At 40.4% G+C, this 21,005-nt stretch overlaps 1 protein-coding gene across 4 annotated transcripts in view; it reads left to right on the top strand.

Moving 5' to 3' along the window:
- Window positions 1-14,801: 14,801 nt before the first annotated feature.
- LOC111140798 (ring finger protein 145) overlaps window positions 14,802-21,005 on the top strand; it is a 56,312-nt gene continuing 50,108 nt past the window's right edge. Inside the window, exons 1-2 of one of the 4 annotated variants that reach the window (XM_022492973.1) lie at window positions 15,301-15,600; window positions 17,485-17,519. The gene's annotated coding sequence lies outside the window, so the exon portion shown is untranslated. Of the gene's footprint in view, window positions 14,974-15,300; window positions 15,601-15,897; window positions 16,501-17,044; window positions 17,096-17,484; window positions 17,520-21,005 lie in introns of those variants that run through there. The other 3 variants (XM_022492975.1, XM_022492974.1, XM_022492976.1) reach the window with 3 other exon arrangements.

Consider the following 21,005-nt stretch of genomic DNA (forward strand, 5'->3'; position numbering starts at 1 on the left):
TGACAGCCATCCATTCAAGCTAATCTCTGCTGTGAAGTCCCTCGTCCCCTCAGTTTCACAGGAGCAGCTCTGCCTTGCTCCTTCCAAACACCCCATAGACCTGAGACTATCCATTCTGCTACTCCTGCACCTTGCTGAGCTATGGAAAATTCTTTGAAAATCCTTCTAACAAACAATGTGTGCTATGATAAATAAAAGTATATATATTTGGCCTTTGTTTCTGGTTCCTGGCACAGTGCTCCTAAAACTCTAGAAATCTCCTGATAGTATTTAGTGTCTTTTGTCATTCATAACAAGCCCCTTTCCACCATACCTGAATTTATTCTAATGAGATGATTCTTGGCCTTTAGATAGCTCCAGGAAGGGGGCTGTTTACCAGAGGAATCAACTACATGATTAGAAGGTTGGAAATTTCTGCTGCAGCCCCAACCCTGGTGGGAGGAGAGGGGCTAGAGATTTGAGTTCAATCACCAATGCCCAGTGATTTAATCAGTCATGCCTCATCATTAAACTTCAGTAAAATCTCTAGAACAACAAGGTTTGGCGATCTTGCAGGTCGGTAAGCACATCGTTGTGCTGGGAGGGTGGCAAGCCTGGAGAGGACATAGAAGCTCTGTGTACCACTCCCCACTCCTTGTCCTATGCATCTCTTTCATTTAGCTGTTTCTGAGTTACATCCTTTATAATAAAACTGTAATGGTAAGTACACAATAGTTCCCCCCTTATCTGTGATGTTACTTTTTGCGGCTTCAGATATCTGTTGTCATCTCTGGTGGTAACCACAGTCTGAAAGAAGATGGTCTTCCTTCTGATGAATCATCAGGATGGTAGTAGCCTGATGTTATATCACAATGCCTATGTCCTTCACCCCACTCCATCTCATCACGTAGACATGTTTTCATATCACATGATCACAAGAAGAGTGGTGAATATAGTACAATAACATATTTTGAGAAAGAAACCACATTTATATAACTTGTTTACAGTATATGGTAATAATTGTTCTATTTCATTATTGTTGCTCATTTCTTACTGTGCCTAATTTATAAATCAAATCTTATCATAGGTATGTGTGTATAAGAAAAACATAGTATATATAGGGTTAAGTACTATCTGTGGTTTCAGGCCTTTCCTGGGGGTCTTGAAAAGTATCCCCCATGGATAAGGGGGACTAGTGTAGCACTTTCCTGAGTTCCTTGAGTCATTCATTCCAGTGAATTACCAAACCTGGGTGGAGAGGGTTCATGGGAACTCCCAAACAGGTAGTCCCCTGGACAGGTGCAAGTAGCTTGGGGACCCCATTTGTGGCAGGCATGTGAAGTAGGGTCATTTTTGTGGGACTGAACTCTCAACTTGTGAGTCTGGCTAATTCTAGGTAGTTTGTATCAAACTTGAGATGGATTGTTGGATGCCCAGTGAATATCAGAGAATTAGAGAATTAGTCGTCAGAAAATAACAGAGTTGCTGTCAACAAAACAATGCAATGCTTCTTTCGAATATTACTCCTTTTAGATCACTTTGGGTTTCTGCACCAATGGGAAGCACAGGTGATTCTGTGGGGCTCTAAAGGTCAGGTGCTTAGATCTATCACAAAGCCATTTCTTCTCTGAAGGTCAACTTTCTGAGAAGGGGAGCATTGTTCTTCTCCACTCTCATGTGCCAGAAACCTATCTTGGATTTCTGTCACTCAATGAAGTATGACATGGGCAAGGAGATAGGATTGAGGCTCCCTTTTCCTGAGATCCAATAGCACCTAAGCTCTAATGACTTTCCTTCTGACCTACCTCTCCTCCAGTCTTTGGAAATATTTCTAGTCTGTAGACCCAGAAGCCTTTCTAACTCATCAGGTATTTTTCTAAATTGCTGTTCATCCCATGTTCTGTGCCTTCTGAGACCTAGATTTTGAAACTCAAGAGCTACGACAAGATTCCTGTTAGTTATGTATTGTATTCCACTGTGTTATATCTTTTTTGAGTCATTACATACAGAATACTGGGCTGAATGAATGGGTAAGGGCCAAAGGGAAACAGATACTACTAGGGATAAAAAACACATTGATTAATGTTACAAAAATATTAACCTTGTTCTATTTCATTATTGTTGTTGCTCATTTCTTACTGTGCCTAATTTATAAATCAAATCTTATCATAGGTATGTGTGTATAAGAAAAACATAGTATATATAGAGTTAAGTACTATCTGTGGTTTCAGGCCACGCTTTGGCAGTTTGTTTGGCAATTCCAAAAGTTCACGGAATACTAATATTTGATGTCAGGGTTATACTAGTTTATAAACACTGTGAGGGCAGAGATCATGTCTCTTGTTTATTATTGTATTAAAAATGCATAGAATAGTACCTAACACAGTAGAAATTCAATATTTGTTGAAGTCATAAATAAACGTAAACCCCTTAGGTTGGTATTCAGTATGTTTAACCAAATGATGTTAAATCCTTGCTTTGATAAGCTAATTTTACTTCTCTATTGACCAACTTTCTGTGTCATAGTCTAGTTATAGCCTCTGTTTGTCACTTATTCAAGACTACCATCACTATTTTGTTTTCCTTGCTAAAATTATTATCTCTCCTCTTTAATAGTTAATCAGCTTTTCTTCTTTCAAACTATGCCTTAAAACTCACCTTCAAAAAACTTTCTGTGATTGACATTACTTGTCTACTAACTCAGTTTCATTCATTCTTCCTTTTAAAATATATATATTAAACAGTTGCTATGTATTAGACAATTTGTGGCATTAGAGGCAAATAGAAGATGGAGAAAGTCTTTGTTCAAATAACCGAATACATAATTAAGGTATTTCCAAATAGTAGTGAATGCTTTTAAAACAGAAACATAGGATAGCATGTTAGAAAGTGACTGGGCATAACATTAGGTCAGGATTTAGGTTGAGAACTTCTTGAGTGATGTTTGAGGTGATGTTTGAGCTCATGGGAAGATGTGACGGTGCAGCATTTTCAACAGCATTTCTGGAGTGAAGGCGAACAGGTGCAAAGTGCCTGGTACAGGCATAAAGTACTCCTGGGAATGCAGGGGTGAGATCATGACTGGGGTGCGTAAGCAAGAAAGGGAGTGGTAGGAGTCAGGGTAGAGAGGCAGACAGTGCTGGATCAAGCAGGGACCTGTAGGCTAAGAACAGGAGTGTGCGTTTTGGTCTCAATATAAGCTGGCATTTTGGACTCTTTGAAACTTGGGCATGTCACGTTCTGATTTATGTTCTAAAAAAACTCATTTGGCTGTTGCGTTGGTTATACAGACTGCAAAAGTGGAAGCAGAAAGACCAGGTAGAAGATACTTGCAGTCACTCGAGAGATGGAACTAGGGTGGTAGCGAAAATGGAGCAGACAGATTGGGGATCTATTCTAGAGGTAAAGCAAATAGGCTTCCTTGGATTTGTTAGGGGTGGGTGGGAATGGAGGCTGGGATGGATGTGGAAAAAGCAAAATCAAATTTGATTTCCAGATTTTTTTTTTTTTAATTTGAGCAACTGGGGATTGGTGCCATATACTAAGATGTGGAAACAGGGAAAGAAAGATAGAGATGGGAATGGTGGGGGGGTGGGTTGTCAAGCATTCTATTTGGTTCTTGCCTACGATGCATATTAGACATGTAGGAGCAGATGTCAAGTTTGAAGTTGAATGTTGTATGAGCCTGGAGCTCAGTGGAAAGCCAGAGTACATAGCAGTCAAGAGAAACAGCTATGGATCCTGCCTACCAAGTTTTAAATCCTGGCTCCTTTTATGTGGGCTTGAACAATTTACTTAACCTCCTTATGCTTCACTTTCTTCATGGGGGATAAAATAATATGCCACAAATTTGTTGTAAGGATTAATTAATTAATATACGATTAACTACAAGCTTACAAGCAGGTCTGGCACAATAGTAAGTATTCAATAAGTATTAACTACTATTATCAGTATGGGTACAGGTAAGGGCCAGAACATACATTTGGGAGGCATCAATGGAATTTTAAAACTGTGGGATTAGATGATATCCCTCCAGGAGAGAATGTATTTAGAGAAGGCAAGGGGCCCTGAGCCAAGCCTTATTAGGTACCTACAACATTGCTGAGATAGAGGAAGCAAACTAGCCCCAGAAGGAGAATGGGGAGGAGCAGCCAGGAGGAAGGAGGAAAACCAGCAGTGTGCAGTTACGGAAGTTATATTGAGTTGAATAGTGCCTGCCCCAAGTCATTTCCATCTGGAATCTCAGAATGTGACCATATTGGGAAATATAGTAGTTAATTCAGATAAGGTCATATTGGATAATGGGATAATGGTGAACCCTGAATCAATGACTGATACAAGAAGGCCATTTGTGACAGGCAGAGATTGGAGTAATGTGTTATTTCTAAGTTGAGGAATGCCAAGGATTCTGGGAGCCACCAGAAGCTGGAACAGGTGATGAGTGGTTCTTTCCTTGAGCCTTCAGACAGAACATGGCCCTGCTGATACCCTGATTTTGGACTCCCAAGTCTCCAGAACTGTGAGAGAATAAATTTCTGTGGTTTTTAGCCTCCCGACTTGTGGTTCTTTGTTACAGCAGTCCTAGGAATCCACTGCAGAAATCAAGAACTAGAAGTGTTTTCGAAAGGAGATGACAGACTCTCTGGAATGCTATTGATAGTAGAAGTGAGTAAGATGAGGGCTGGCCAGGGACCACTGGGACTGCTGATAAGGAAGTCTTTAATGACCATGCTGGGAATGGCTTCAGTGAGGTATTTAGGGTGGACTTCCAAGTGAAGTAGGTTGAGAGGCAAATGGAAGGTGAGGAAGTCGACACAGCGCCTGTAGACAACTTCTCAGATGATCTTTGTACTGTTTTGGGGGTGATGGTTGTAGGACATGAAGTTAAGGGAGGGATTTTTTTAAAGCTTGCCATCCTTAACATGTTTGTATGCTGGTGGCAGTAATCCATGAGAGATGAAGAGAAGTTCATGGTACAGGGAAGAGGGGAATTATTGCAGGTTCTAAGTCCTCGAGACAACAAGAGAGGTTGTGATCCAGATGGCTAGAAGAGGGTATGACCTTTGAAAGGAGCCAGGAACCCTATCCCACAGAGGAGAAGGAAGGCCTAGAATATCACCACAAAAGCTGATCGATCATAGCAGAAAGACGAGGAATTTGATTGACTGTGTCCATCTTCTTAGCTACTTACTAAGCTACTACTACTAAGCTACTTACCAAGCTACTACTTGAATGGAGGAGAGTGGGTGGTTTTGGAGTTTTGAGAAGAAAGCAGAGTGAGCCCCTCTGGGGAGTAGAGAACAGTCTTACCAAGGCAATGCAGTGGGTTTGTGGAGCAGTGCTGAAGGCTAAGCCTTGAGATTCATGGTTGCTTTTGTGGTTTATCCAGCAATAGTAGCCTCTCAGGTGCAGCTGCCCAGCAGACAGTGGGGAAGAAAGTTAAGGACATTTATAAGTGAGAAATTTAAAGGATACACTGTAGAGTCTATGCTGGGTAAAGAGAGATGTAAGGACATAAATGTATGTAAAGAGTTGGTAGGGTCAGTGGATTAGAAGCTTGAGGCTGAAAAGAAAACATGAGTATATATAGAAAAGCATCACAATATTTGTAGGAGTGATCAGAGAAAAAGTTGCTCAAAATTGAGGGTTTGGAAATTGATGTTAATGACAGTTTAAGACATAACTATGAGAGAAAATGAAAGGGAAGAAAAGATCATTTAAGTGAGAGAGTTAAAGGAAGAGATTAAGAAGGGGAGAATGAGAAACAGCTGCTTAACAGGCATGGGGTTCTGTTTGGGGGCAATGAAAATGTTTTAGAACTAGGTAGAGGTGGTGTTTGCACAACATTGGGGATATATTAAATCCACTCAATTGTTCACTTTAGAATGGCTAATTTGATGTTAGGTGAATTTCACCACAATCACAACCACAACCCTTAAAAAAAAAAAAAAAAAAAGAAGAAGGAAAAGAAAAAAAACCCTATATGGATTATCTATTTTGAAGGTTGAAGTCACCAAGAATAAGGACACATTTAATCCTATAAAAACTCAATGAAGTGAATAGGATAATTATCTTCATCCTAAAAATGAAGGAATATAGAAGTTAAGTAACTTGCCTAGTGTCACACAACTAGTCAAGAGTAAAGCTTAGATTTAACTGGAGTTAGGGTTCTAGACTCTGAGATGTGGGGGCACCTGGGTGACTCAGTCAGAAGCATCTGACTCTTGGTTTTAGCTCAGGTCATGATCTGAGGGGTCCTGGGATTGAGCCTCCTGCTTTGAACTCTCTGCTGAGCACAGAGTTTGCTTGTCCCTTTCCCTCTGCTTCTCCACCTACTCGTGCTCTCTTTTCTTTTTCAAATAAATAAAAGTCTTTTAAAAAATTAAAAAATTTAAAAATAGACTCAGATGTGACTCTGTGAATAAACTAGTTACTTCTTCTGGTATGGTTAGTCTGATAGGAAGCAGGGTACATTGTGGTAATTCATGTGAACCACCAGTACAGAGCCAAGAACACAGTAAATCCCCAATAACTATTAAACTCTTTGGCACAAACTCCTCAGTATTGCTTCATTTCCAGTTAAAGGCAGACTCCATAGCATGGCATGGAAAGTCTTTCCCCAGGTTCTAAATAGACACCAGTTTACTTCATCTCTCCTTACATTCCTTCTGTATACAAAATCTTAGATCTGGTCATAATTGTATAGCTTTTTATTTCTTGCATGTACTTTACACTCTGGGGGGTATCTGATTTTGTTACCTGCTAGCCCTTAACATTTTTATTCAGAAAATTTATTTTATTTTCCCTGCCCTCCAGGGCAAACTTGGACAGATTCCAAGACTTCTTAATTAATAGGCAGTCCTACTCACTTTAAGTTACAAACAAAAGTCTTGATTTGGTAATTAGAATGTGTCCAGTCAAGAGATTAATTAAACGCTTCAATCTCCCTTCAAACATTGAGGATTCTCTCCATATGTGAAGTGGTGGACTTCTGCTCTGTCCCCACTTCCTTCCTTCCTTTGTACCAGCAGCCACATCAGACCCCACCTGAGTGGAAGCTGCCCCAAGCAGGGCAGGTCAGGGATGGGGAAGTTCACACTCGTTGGTTGCCTTCAACTTCTCTGAATCTGTCAGGTAGCTAAACTTCAATCTTTCTCTCCTGGTGCCTGGTACACATTCTTCTTCCTCTCTCTCTCTCTCTCTCTCTCTCTCTTTTTTTTTTCCCCACTAGAAGTTGATTGAGAAGGATATATGGATAATACACCAGGAAGTGACATAATTGATGAGAGAGGACCCACAATATCTCTGATTTGCTAATGGCTCCAGGATGCTAGCCTGTGCAGTGACTTAGAGGGGGGACCTGGTTATAAGTGTACTTAGGCTGCTTCCAGAGTGGTTACTAGTTATTTTGTAGAGTCGGAACAATCAGTGACTGCTACTGATATATCAACAAGGAGAAGCTAGCTCGTGTTTTATAACTGATCAACTAAGGCAAGAAACTGGTGACCCTTCATGGGTTGTTTGAAGATTCCCAATTATAGTATCAATGACCTTGGTGGAAGCATCTCCATTCTAGGTGGTCACATGTGACCCTTGGAATTGTTTTTTAAATCTCTATCCAACTTCTTACTGCCAGGCCCCTCTTCTTTTTAGTCCTGTTGTACAGGACCCCAGACAACTGGGGCCAGACCTGTTTCCCATGTGGTGCACATCTGCCCCATGGGAAACACCCACATACCTCTTGCTTCCTTTGACAAACTCTAACAATGATCATCTACCCCAAGACAATCACAGGTGGCTTTCTCTCTCTCAGATGTGCAGCAGGCACCAGCCCTTTGCAGGGGACACATTTCAAACTCTGTGAATGGTCCCATTGAAGATCTCAGCACCATTAGACCAGAGGAGGAGGCAGTGTCCCCATGATGTCTCCTTTGCTTGGCAGTACTGAGAGCAGAAGCTCTTTCCAAAGAAACCTTTCCCAAATCCTCTTTCTGCTCACACTTTTACACCATTTAATAACCTTGTCTGGCTAAATCGGTCTAGGAATCTTGAAACTAGCTTGCTTACATTCCTTTTATAAATTATGCCCACAGGAGAATTTGCTTCACACCCATGCTGACATCTGATTCTATTGTTTTGGCACCTCACTTGACCCTGAGGCAGGAAGTGTCCCATGCTAACATCCTGAAATGTGTATGTGAAATGTGTGCTCTTCCCCTCCTTGCCTCACTCTTTGCTCACCAGCTGATTCTTATCTATTTTTCAACACTTAGAATGCCTTTCCCTTCCTTCCACCCTAGGACCCCACAGAATGGGCAGTTCCATCCCATTTGTATTTCCATGGTCACTTTTGCCCACCTTAGTATAACCAATCCATTTCACTTTATAGTAAAACCATTTATGTATCTGTCCCCAAGCCCAAGAGATTGGAAATTCTTGGGGACAGGGACTCTGGAGATTTACTGTTACATATTCGAAGACTAACATAAAATGTAAATTACCATTAGCAGTAGCATCAAAAACATAAAATTCCTAGGAATTAATGTCATAAAAGGTAATATAAGACCTCCATGTTGACAACTAAAAGTCTCAACTAAATCTCAGGAAACTTGACAAACTTGACAAGCCAAAATTCTAAATTTGATTCTAAAATTGATAAGAAAATACAAAGAACCCCTTCTTTCTCTTGAAGAAAACAAAATAAAACAAAGAAACTCAAGGGAGAGAACTTGCTTTACCACCTCTCAAGAATTGTTGTTTAGCTACAGTAATAGAAACAGTTTGGTATCCACACAAAGATAGACAGAAAAACCTGTGAGATGGAATATTAAGTTCAGAAACAGACCTACTGAAATATACACACCCAACTAGGGATGGCACTGTGGAGCCGGGGGGAAACAGACTTAAAAGAAGCATTCAACATAAAAAATACATTAAATTAAGAATTTATGTTCATTAAAAACACCATATAAGGAAAGAAAAGAAAGTTATGGAACAAGAGATTTTTGCAGTGTATATATTTGACAAAGGGCTTGCATTCAGCATATAAAGGATTATAAAACAAAAAGCAAAAGACAACCTAGGAGAAAATTGGGCAAGAGACCTGAACAGTTCACAAAAGAGGAAGTCCAAAAGGCCAGTAAACATATGAAAAGGTATTCAACCTCATCAGCAATTGGGGAAATGCAAGTTTAAAACCCCACTAGAGTGTTTAAAATTTGGAAGACTGACAATATCAATTGTAGGTTAGAATATAGAGCAATAGGAACTCTGAGGGATTGCTGTTGGGAGTGTAAATTGGTGTAAGCACCTCAGAAGACAATTTGGAGTCATGTAAGAAAGCTGAATACCTGCAGACTATGGCCCAGCCATGCTCTTCTAAAGAAATGTGTGCCCGTGTGCACTGGAGACAAGTGCAAAAATGTTGATAGCAGTATAATTTGCAGTAGCCCCAAACAGGAATTTGGGTATTCGTGAACCCAAATGTTCATATATAGCAGAATAAATCAATACATAATGTTCTCTGTGTGTGAGAGAATTGTATGCTGCAATGAAAATGACTGAACTACAGTTTCACACAAAAATATAATTGACTCTCAAACACAACGTTAAGCAGAAAAAGCTGGTCACCAATCATACATACTGTGTGATTCCATGTATATAAAATTCAAGTACACACAAAACTAAACAACATTGAGAGATTCACCCTTAAGTGGTTAAACAAAGAAAAGGAAGTGACTATATTAAAGTCAGAAAATGGTTACCTTTGTGGTGAGATATTGTTATGGGAAAGAGTATGTGGGGGATTTTCCAGAGTATTAGCAAGCTTCTATTTCTGGAGAGTGGTTAAATAGTTGTGTCTTATAATAAATTTGTTAAGTGGTACAACTGTGTTTCTACTTAGCATAATTTTTTAAAGTTAAATCCTATGTCTATAAGAGCATATTACTCTAACAAATTAAAAGGATTGAATGCCTTAGGATTCTTTTAACTGCAAATAACAGAAAACATAACCCAAACTGACTAAACAAAAAAAGGTAATTTATCAGCTATTATAGTTAACAAACAGGAGGGGGACATGCTGGCTTCAGATGAGTCTTAGAACAGGACTCAACACACTATGACCAGGTCCTGGTTTCTTTTTATGTTCTTTTACCTGTATTGAGACATTTTAAGATTCTTACCTTTTGGATCCAAGATGACTGCCTGTAGTCCCTGAAATTATAGGATTCCTTTTTTAGATCTAGCAGGAGGGAGAAACTTTGTTCTCTCAATAGTTCAGTCACAAGTTCTGGTGTTAAGTCTTGCCCTGAATGACTCAGTTCATGGGTCTTTCCCTGGACTAATCACAGATAGGATAAACTGATTAATCCACCAAGAGATATGGCTAGAATCTTCAAGGTGGTATTAAAAGAGAGTAATAGATGTTGGGGAGGCAACTAACATATGTCTATGACAATCAGTATCCATTTTATTTAACTGAATATCATCATGCTTGAAAAGCAACACAAAATTTGTATTATTACCCATCTCAATCTCCATCAGAATCAATACAGAGAATGTGTCTGGGTTAGGATAGAGGTACAGCAGCAGAGCTCAAATCTGAAAATAACAACGACATACATTTTCTGCCCTGCTGATGTTAGCGATTCAAAACAGTGACAAGCGCTCAGGTTGACTAAAAGGAAAGCTGGTTTGTGTAAGGCGTAACAACTCGAAATGAGTGAAACTTAATTGGATCTTGGTTAGGACAAAAGTTAACCTTTAACAGGTATTTCAGGGAGAGCTGTGGTAGCTAAGTAGTTAAAAGTAGTAGGAAATTAGTAAAAGATTAGGGAATTCTAATTCATTTTTTAAGGTGTGGTAAGGTCATTTGGTAATATTGGAGAAAGCTGTTATTTTTAGAAGAGGCAGGCTGGAGTATTAAGGGGTACGGTGTGATGTCTGCAACTTACTCTTAAATAGCTTAACACACAACACACACATACAGATAAAGCAAATATTCAAAACTAACAATTGTAGCATCTAGATGGTGAGTATATGAGTGTTGATTGCAATTTTAAATTTGCAATTTGAAACTCTTCAAGATAAAAAAAGTTGCGGCAATAAAAAAATGTTTGGGGGAAAATCTGAAAAATCCAAACCAAACAAAAATAGGACCTGTTTCTGTATATTTTTTTCTTCCTGTAGTCTCGGGCATTAGGTCTACAGGAGGTAGAGAAAGATAAATTTATTTTGTTATTAAAACAGCATAGGGGCACCTGGGTGGCTCAGTGGGTTAAAGCCTCTGCCTTTGGTTCAGGTCATGATCCCAGAGTCCTGGGATTGAGCCCCACATCGGGCTCTCTGCTCGTCAGGGAGCCTGCTTCCCCCTCTCTTTCTGCCTGTCTCTCTGCCTACTTGTGATCTCTGTCTGTCAAATAAATAAATAAAATCTTAAAAAAAAAAAAAAAACAAACAACAGTGTAAGTTCTATTGCTTTTCCAGTTATCCATGGAAAGTATTTATTTAGCATCAACTGTGTATATGCATTTCTTACTGTTAATAGGGAGTTATAATTTTATCTCTATCTGATTTTATTACAGAATAAATGTTGGCAACCAGATGCCAAAGACAGAGGGAGCCACTAATAACATATATTGAGGGCTTATTTTGTGCTAGGAATATTAGCATACATTGTTTTATTTTTTTATTGTAATCCTGTGAAATAGTCATTATTCCTGTTTTACAGATGACACATGGAAATGTTTGTAAATTATGAACACTTGGCACAGGGTCCCATATCTAACAGGTAGGGGTATATGAATCTAAGAGTAAATCTCTCCTCATACACTGCTGGTGGGAATGTCAAATGGAGCAGCCACTTTGGAGTCTAAACAGTTCCTCAAAAAGTGAAACATAGAGTTACCATATGACCAGGTAATGCAATTCTACTCCTAAGTATATATCTAAGACAAATGAAAACAGGTGTCTGCACAGAATCTAGTATATGAATGTTTATAGCAGCACTATTCGTAAGAGCCAAAACGTGGAACCACCCAAATGTCGATCAACTGGTGAATGTCTAGACAAAATGTGATATAGCCATACAAAGGAATGTTACTTGGCAATAAAAAGAAATCGAATAATTATACAGGCTACAACATGGATGGACCTTGAAAACATGTTGCTAAGGGAAATAAGGCAGACACAAAAGATCACCTCTTGTATGACTTAATTTATACGAAATGTCTGGAATAGAAGGGTTAGTAGGTGCCTAAGGCTGGAGAGAAAGGAGGTTACTGTTAAGGGATACAGGGGTTTTGGGGGTTTTTTGTTTTTTTTTTTTGTTTTTTTTTTTTGGAAGGGGGGTGATGTAAATGATCTGAAATTGATTGTGATGGTCGCACAGCTCTGTGAATCTATTAAAAACCATTAAGGTGCACATTTTAAAAGTGTATTGTATGGCATGTGAATTATATCTCGATTATATGGCAAAAAGAGTTAATTTCCCCTTTACTGAACCATGCTGCTGAAGAAAATATAGTTTTCCTCTTAGAACTGACTTTCAAAATCAAACCATGAGGGTAGTCAGGTTGAATGAAATTTTTATATTATCATTTAGACTCTTCTATTCAAGAAAGGTACCTAATTTTGGAATTACAAAGAGAAAACCTCAAAGTGCCCATAGGAATAAAGTGTGGAATAAATGAATAAATAAGTCTCATTTCCCCCATATTTCCAGTGTTGGCTGTCTGAGTTTTTTGGATTTGGGCCCCATTATATGAAGTCTGTTACATGAGCTCTTATTTCTGGATCTAGAAGACGTTTTGAATTGGCTTTCAATTTTCTGCAGATTTTCAACAGAGAACAATTTCCATGGGATTATTAGCAATAGTTGGTTTTATAAGGCATTGAGGGATTAGTCTTTCCAAATGGCTAGGGCTGTAACAAATACGCACTCTTCCAAACTTTATGCTGACTTCCTTCTCAATGTTGGATACATTTAATGAATAGGAAGATAACATTTGGATTCCTGAATGGTCTCCCATTCCACAGTCATAAACATTCCAGTTCTTTCCTTCTAGCCCTGAAGCTAATTCCTTTTATGACTAGCTTGTAGCATTTGGGCATTTTCTTAAGCCTGGCCCCAGGTACGTTTTGTTTCTGACCTTTGCTGTTTTGGGTGCATTTGGCTGCCTCTAGAAAGTACTTTCTACACTGTGACTGCTTTTCATTTAAGCAATCTTCTCTACAGTCCCACCCCCAGTTTTTCTCTCTGCTTTTTTCCTTTTTAGTTTGATTTGGTTACCTGTATCTGGCAATGGAGAGCTTTCCCAAAACTGGATTAGCAGCAATATAATAGCAGTAACCCTTTCATTACCAGAGTAATTGTCTTTACTCGTTTTGAACTTTAGCATTTATAGGCAGCTGCTATAAAATTCAAAGGTGAAAAAAACATGTGAATTTTTCCTGCTTTTACAAGTCCAGAGTACTTATTAGTGAGGGTTATAGGACTTTGAAGCCATTTTTTTCCTCATTAAAAAAGGAAATGTGAGAGCTGAGGTAAACTCCATTTAAACAAAACATACAAATCTGGTAACCATACTAAAGGAATATTTTAAAGATTGTGCAATTTACCCTAAAAGTATAAATAAATCCAATTAGAATTTAAGGTTATGTAGATTTTGACTTCTTTGTAATCTGTTTCTTGCCTTACATTTTCTTGCCTGAGGCAATAGTAAAGTTGTTAAAATTGGAAGGAAACCAAGGAATAAGGCTTTGCTATCTTGGGCAGTTTTCTAGTCTAGTCATTAGTCATGTGGCCTCTGTAATTTCTTACTTATTGGGGTACATATAAAGAGATTCATAAAACTGCTCCTCTAGGATGTAGCAGGCTTGATTATTCTAAAGTAGTCTAAGGCACCAGGATGGAAGGTATCTATAGAGAGTTATGAACACACTTCCCAGAAATTTTAAAGCTTCATTTCTATAGAGCTATCAAACTAGTGGAAGTTCCTCTGAATCTGATTGATGCCTCCAGAGTTACATTTGCTAAATGTAGAGCTTGCTTTTACAATTTTAGTAAGATACAAAGGTTGTGAAGAATTGGAAGTTTAACATTTTAAAACACAGGACAGAGACATGAATTTCCAAGGAGGGACCCCAACGCAGAAATCTAGATTAAAGTACATTAATTTCTCTAGTAACATGCAGAAGTTGAGGTTTCACAATTTCAGGATGATCCAATATAGTGGCAACCTTTTACCTACTACTGGGTGTGTATCTTCTGTGTACAGAAGTCTCTGCCAACATCAAAGGCCAGACTAGCTTCTAGTAGCGACTGGCTCTCCAGGAGCTAACCCAAGACTCAGCAAGGAACAGTGTAGGGTTTTGTTTTGTTTGTTTGTTTGTTTGTTTTCCGGGGAGAGGGGGGCTGGTGGGGGTGAGGAATTTGTGGAGAGTCGGTGAGGTCCTAGAAAAATTGGGGAATAAGGAGTTCTGGCAAAGCTCAGAAGGCTAGCAACATCCTTGTTTTGTTCTGTGCACGCATAACGTGCTTCAGGGCTTTGTTTTGGGAAGTGGGGAACAGTTTCTGCCCTTAAAGATATGCTGACATTTAAATTAAGGTAGGCATGCTGGTCAGTGGGGCCCTCGGGAAGGGGTGTATACACTGATCTCTGTTTTGATCCTTGAAACAAAAGAAACAAATACTATTTAATTTCATACTACAGTAAATTTCTTTGACAAATTCTTTAAACCAAGGGGCGGAAATTTAAAATTAAAGATCGTGAACATTTACAATTCATTTATTCATGCATCCACTCACTTATTCAACAGAGGCTTATTCTGTGTTAGGCATTGCCAAGCCATCACAGACTTGGTCCCTGACGCCATGGAGTTGACAGTCTAGCCCAGTCAGTGAGGGAATTAAAAAGAATTCTGGTATCATTGGTACTGCGGTTGCACCGAGTGAAGATCAGCCCCTCCAATTCTCCCACGTGGTCCCGGCAGGTGAGTGTGGGTGTGAGCGCGTGTGGCTCCCGGTGTTTGAGGAGTGTGAGAGCACAAGTGTGTCAGAATGGCGCGTGTCACAGTGCGCGTGCAGGTGTCGGCGTGGTATGCGTCTCCATAGCTGCCTGAGCCCCGCGGCTTGGGCCGCTGGAGGCGCGTGTCTCCCGCCCACGTACTGGGGGCGGCACAGGAACCACCCCGCCGGGGCGATTGTGAGTGAGCGCGGGCGCGCGCGTGCGCGCGTGCGGGCGGGGTCAGGGGGTGGGGCGCGGTGCGCGCAGGCGCAGAGCTCGAGAGCGGGCAGCGGCCGCCGCAGAGCGCCGGGGGCGGGAGGATCGAGCGCAGTAGGCCATGGCTGCCATCGGCTGTTGAGGGGCTCGGCCCGCGAGCGCCTGCCGCCGCGGACGATGGTGACCGCACGGGTCGGGCCGCTGCCGCCGCCGCTGCCGCCGCCTCCCAAGACGCTGCAACCAAGGGCCGGCGCGGAAGAACCGCCGCTGTGAGCCGCGCCGTCCCGGCCCCCGCCGCCCGAGGAGAACGGGAGGGCGGGCGAGAGAGCCGGGGAGTTGCGGAGCTCGCCTGCCCGCCGGCGGCGCCGCCCTGCGGGGAGGGAGGCCACAGCCCGAGGTGACCGAGCCGTCCGCCCCGGCCGGCCTCATCTTATCCCGGCGCGTCCCCGCCCCCCGCCATTCGCACATCCTCCCTTCTCCCCTCCCCCACCCCTTTGCCTGCTCCTTCCTCTTCTCCCGCTTCGCCCCTTCCTTGGTTCACCTCCCTCCTTCTTCCCAGCTTCGGCGGCGTCCCCATCCCCTTTTCGCCCGTTGCGTCCCCTCCCTCCCGTCTGTCCTCCTGCGGACCTCTCCCCCGCCCCCCACTCTTTCCGACTTTGCCTTCCCCTCCTGGGGCCCCGTACTAGAGCCCCCGCCCCCAGCTTTCGGTCCTTGTGCGCCTTCCCAGCTTCCCATCCTCCTGAACACATCCCTCACCTACCGCGGCGTTCCTAAGATGCTCTCTCTCTGAGCTCTGCTCCGTCGCCTCCCCAGGACCCCATTTCGAGGCCTTTTCTAAGCCCCTTCCTGAGCTACCCATTTTCTAGCTCCTTTCCAGCTCCTTTTCTCCAGTTCCACTCCCAACTTTACGTCTTTGGCGTCTTTGTCCACTTTGCTTCCAAGCTTCCCTCCCATTTTTCTTTAGATTTATCCTTCTTTGGTCTACTCAGCCTCCTCCTTTCTCTTTTTATGCGGTTTGAGGTTGTTTGGGAGTTCGGAAAGGCCTGCCAAACCATTCTTCGAATGGGGGCCCATTTGCTTTGCCTCCCATCTGTCAGCCCTATTTTACCGTGAGAGCGCTCCTTATCCCTTCCTTTTTGTCCCCATCGCTTCCTCTCTCGCCTGCGATCCCTTCCTTCTTCACCTTATTCCTGTTCTGCTTTTTCCACCCAAGACCCTTGCCCTCCCTTTAGGAATGAGTCCCCTAGCTACTCGGAGATGATGAACTTCGCCCGCATCTGTGTTTGCAAGCTTTTTGGTGCGTGGCGCCGCGGAGCGAGCACCCTTGGCCAGACGAGGGGAGCTCCCTGGCACGGGCTTCTCTACTGGCAGAGTTTTTGCGAACGTAATCCCCTAGCCCCGCGGCGGCAGCGGCCCTGCTGCTGCGCTGCCTGCTTTGCAGCGAGCTGGGTTGGGGTTACTATAGTTCAAACGCCGCTGAGATCAGCAGGCAGGGCGCGGGGGGGCGGGGGAGACGGGGGAGGAGGTGCGGGGAGAGAGGAAGGGGGCTTTGCAGTGAGAAGGCATCAAAGATTAATGGATGGCTTTGCATCGCAGTCTGTAGTAAACAGGAAACTAGTTTGAAAGGAAAGGAGAGGACTGTGTGTCTTTATTTTTTAAAATACGGACTGTGCCAATCTACTGAATCTTGAATCATACCCAAAGGATGAGCTGTTGGTGCTGCAGTCGTGACCCAGGCTGAGCGCCCAATGGCAGGGATAGCAGTTTTTATTCCCTGCCTGGCCTCCTAAGAATTGAAAGATGGTCCGGTTATTCAGAGAGGACTTCATATTTTTGCCACTTTGGAGATACCGAGAAACCACGGAATTGCTAGTAGTTTATGTGGAAATCAGGTACATACAAAGTTAGCTGGCAATAGTGTGGGAGTGGGGAGGACCAGCTATATTTAACACATGTGCCGATGCTTATGTAAGACGTGGCGTTCTCCTCCCGGGTATCTCTTTGGGGCTGAGTTTACTTATGATTTTAGCCTCTAGTTTTGCCCTCTAACATTTTCAGGGCTTACCGTCCTAACATATGGACAGCCAGAAAACCTTTCTTGAGATTGGTTTTAGCGATGGTAGAATTTTTTTTTCATTGGATGGATAAAGAAAAAATGATGATTTTTTTTCTTTTGATGGGAGAAAAAGGTGTAGAAACTTCCAATCTTAAATTTTCTACTGTACTGAATTTAAAATTGGATCATACAGCTTTCTTATATTTGCTTTTTTTTTTTTTTAAGGAGTTTATCTAGGAGATGTGAATACCCTCTTTTTGGTAAGATCGAATTTTCTGTTTCTTTTTCTTAACATAATTCTTCAACAGACAAGCTATGACTTTAAAAATGTACATTTTCCGAATTGTTCAGGATGATTTGTTTGATTTCTTCATATTCAAAACCAAAACGCAGTGTTTTTAGGAAAGTGTAGAATGAGACTCCTGTGTTTCTTAACCCACAGATATGAATGGTGAACTGTGCAATGTTATACTTGCACAGGACATTACTGTGTAAGTAGTGATTGCTTCTTCCAAGCCTGGGAAAGTCATTTAGCGAAATCATTTTGGTCCTGTTTTTGGTTAGCATTTGTTGAGTCTTTTTTTGCTGTTTTTGGAAAGGATTTTTTTTTTTTTAAGCTGTTCCACTGTGTAAACCATTTTTAAGTTTGAGTCCCATTTAGTTTACATTATTTGCTGAGATGTTGTTTTGGCATATTACTTTCCCAGTTCTTAAAACATGTAAGGAGAAAATATAAAAATCTTTCATGGAGGAGAAAATTTGTGCGACTGTACAGGGCAGGAAATAGCTTATATATTTGGCTACAGGGCTATCAGGGCTTTAAATTTTCTTTGCATTCAGTTCCTCTGCTTATTTTTAAGGATTATCTAGTATTGTTTTGATTTTAAGAGAAATTTAAGCTCCTTCTGACTTGGAATATGCTCATTAGTTCTGAAAATAAGTTTCAAAAAAAAATAAATTAGGCTTGAACCAAACATCATAGAAGTACAATCTTTTTTACCCCAGGAGAGAAATCTCCATTTTCCCTTCATGCTTCTAATAGAGTGGCTTGGCAAATGTGAATGATTTCAGTGATTTTATTTTATTTATTTATTTTTAAAAAGATTTATTTATTGAGAGAGGGAGAAGGGGCAGAAGAAGAGGGAGAGAGAATCTCAAGCAGACTTCCTACTGAGTGGGGAGCTCCAGTGGGAGGACCGTGCTGGGCTGGATCTCAGAACCCTGAGATCATGACTTGAGCTAAAATTAAGAGTCAGACACATAACCAACTCAGCCACTCAAGCACCCGATGTCAGTAATTTTAAACAAGATACATGTTTCCATATTTTGTTTAGATGTTAATTTAGTGTGGGGTGCTGGAGTGTAGTATATGGTATTTATTTGTGGTGGTGATCAACATATCATGTGGCCCTCATACTTCAGAAAGGCTCAAAATTATAAAGTTCAGAGGGGAATTTTTTATTTTTTAATTTTTTAATTTCTTTTGGTCTTTCCACAGCTTTTATGGGTAGCATTTTAGTTTTTTTTTTTTAAAGTAAGCTCAACATCCTGTGCTGGGCTTGAACTCATGACCCTGGAATCAAGACCTGAGCTGACATCCTGTTGGATGCTTAACTGACTGAGCCACCCAGGTGCCCCTTGTGGGTAGCGTTTTCTATTTGATTTTCCATATATTGAATTTGTTTCTCCCGTGTCCATATACAAGGCCAGCTTGCCAATGACTTGCTAAAATGTCACTTACATACAGAAATAAATGAAATGTTTAATGAGCAGTAGAGTTGTTATTAAGTGGGCATATTCCTATCCAAGGTCTTCCTTAATTCAGACATTTGAGTCTTGGATATACTAAACAGTAGAATTTGGGGATCATTCTCCAGTATTCTTCGGTAATGAGAGCTTTAGGAATTCAAAATTTTCTTTTTATTCTATTTGTGAGGCAGGAGTAGTGATAATTGAGAGGGAACTTATCCTCTGCTAATGGCCCTCTTTTGTAATAGAGATGATCTTCTGTAAGAATTAGGGAGCTTCCCCCTGCCTTGTTCAGATCTTGATTTGTGATACAGGAGTGGTTATTTGTTTAATTCTTTTTTTCTTTACCCTTTTGAGAGCTATAGCAAATAGTGAAAGTGAGTACATTTAAAAAAAGCAAAACATTAAAAAAGAGAGAAGGCTCCAAGTCAGATGAAATAAATACAGACTACAAGTATTAACTCAGTAGTAGTCCCTACAAAAGCAGTAGTGATTTATATTGGATTCTAGAATATGGGAAGAGTTACTTCTCCATTATAATATAAAGCCTCTCAGTGATGTTATTATCTCAGTCTATGATGATTTTCACACATGCCTGGTGGTTTGTGAGAAAAATCTATTGTTTGTGTACTTTGAAATAAACTAAACTGAGTTATCTGTTTGACCACCTGAGTAAGTAGTTACGTTCTGTGTATTTTCTTAGTCATCTAGATAGCTTAGATATATTAACACTTTTTACAAAGGAATTTCTATTTTTGATGCCCAGTAATGGCTATTCTACAACATTTGGCAAACAGAAAAAGAAGGGAATAAAAATCACCTTAGCCCTACTATTGAAAGGATGTTAATGTGATACTTTGGTGTATTTCTTCTCAAAAAAAATTTTTTTTTTTTTTTTAGTAATATCATGAGCTTTGAGAAGTTGAAGTTCCTGAATGCTGTAATTTGCAATAAATGTTGATTAGAGTTTTTATTTTTCAGTGCTTTTTTTCCCTGTTAGGACACAACATTCAGTTTTGACTCTCACAATATTTTTTTCTTATGTAGGAAAATTATTAAATTGGTCTTGTTCATTTAAAGTAATCAGAATTTAGTTTATGAAAATGTTTATTTTGCATTCTTGGATATATCACTTTTGAGTAATGGGAATGATAAATGATCACTCAATGATCAGTACAATCAGTTTTTCAGTGAGTGAAGAACTTATAATGGTTTGTTAAGTTGAACTTTTTTCTTAACTGAGCTAGGAAGCTATGAAAATTAGGGGGTAAATTGGAAATACAGACAGATATTTAACCATAGCATAGCAGTCTATCACTGTAATTTTCTTCAGAAGTAAATGTTTTCATTTGTCCTGTAATGTCTGAAATTACTGCCAAAGCCGGAAATTTTAGCTCTGTCAGCAAAATTCTTAAAAGGATATTGTCAGAACCAACAATCCAGAATTATCATTATTCTTAAAATTGTCTTTAACCCACTTCTGTTTGCCTTAGTCTCATAATTCCTCGGATTGATTTAAAGCTCTGTCTTATAAAGGAGTGTTGCACAGAATTGTCCTTTAAATAATGGATTGTCCTAGATATCTTTCATCACCTTTCTGCCCCCCCACCCCACTTTTTTTTTTTTTTTTTTTTTTAATTATACTCCTACAACTCATCAACAGCTGAGCAAAGATGGGGCTACAGACTCCAAAGCCTGACTTCTTCCATGTGCCAGCATATCTGTGAATCACAGGAAGAATTTGATGAGTTTTGTTTCCCCACTTTGAAGGCAGATTATGGGAATTTCAGATGGAGATTTTAACTTTAATATTGAAGGAAACATTATTGCCAACTATGTTGTCTTTACCTGTATCATGAGTTCTCTGAATTATACCTATGTCATGTAAATTCAGTACTTCAGTTTTAGTTGTAATACAGAAAAGGATAGACTGTGAGATACTGCAAACTAAATATGTAATCATCAAATTTTTATTGAATCTTAGGCTTTTTCATATA

The sequence above is a fragment of the Enhydra lutris genome, unplaced genomic scaffold (genome assembly GCF_002288905.1).
Source record: "Enhydra lutris kenyoni isolate GAN:26980312 unplaced genomic scaffold, ASM228890v2 scaffoldscaffold5, whole genome shotgun sequence".
Taxonomy (NCBI): Eukaryota; Metazoa; Chordata; class Mammalia; order Carnivora; family Mustelidae; genus Enhydra; species Enhydra lutris.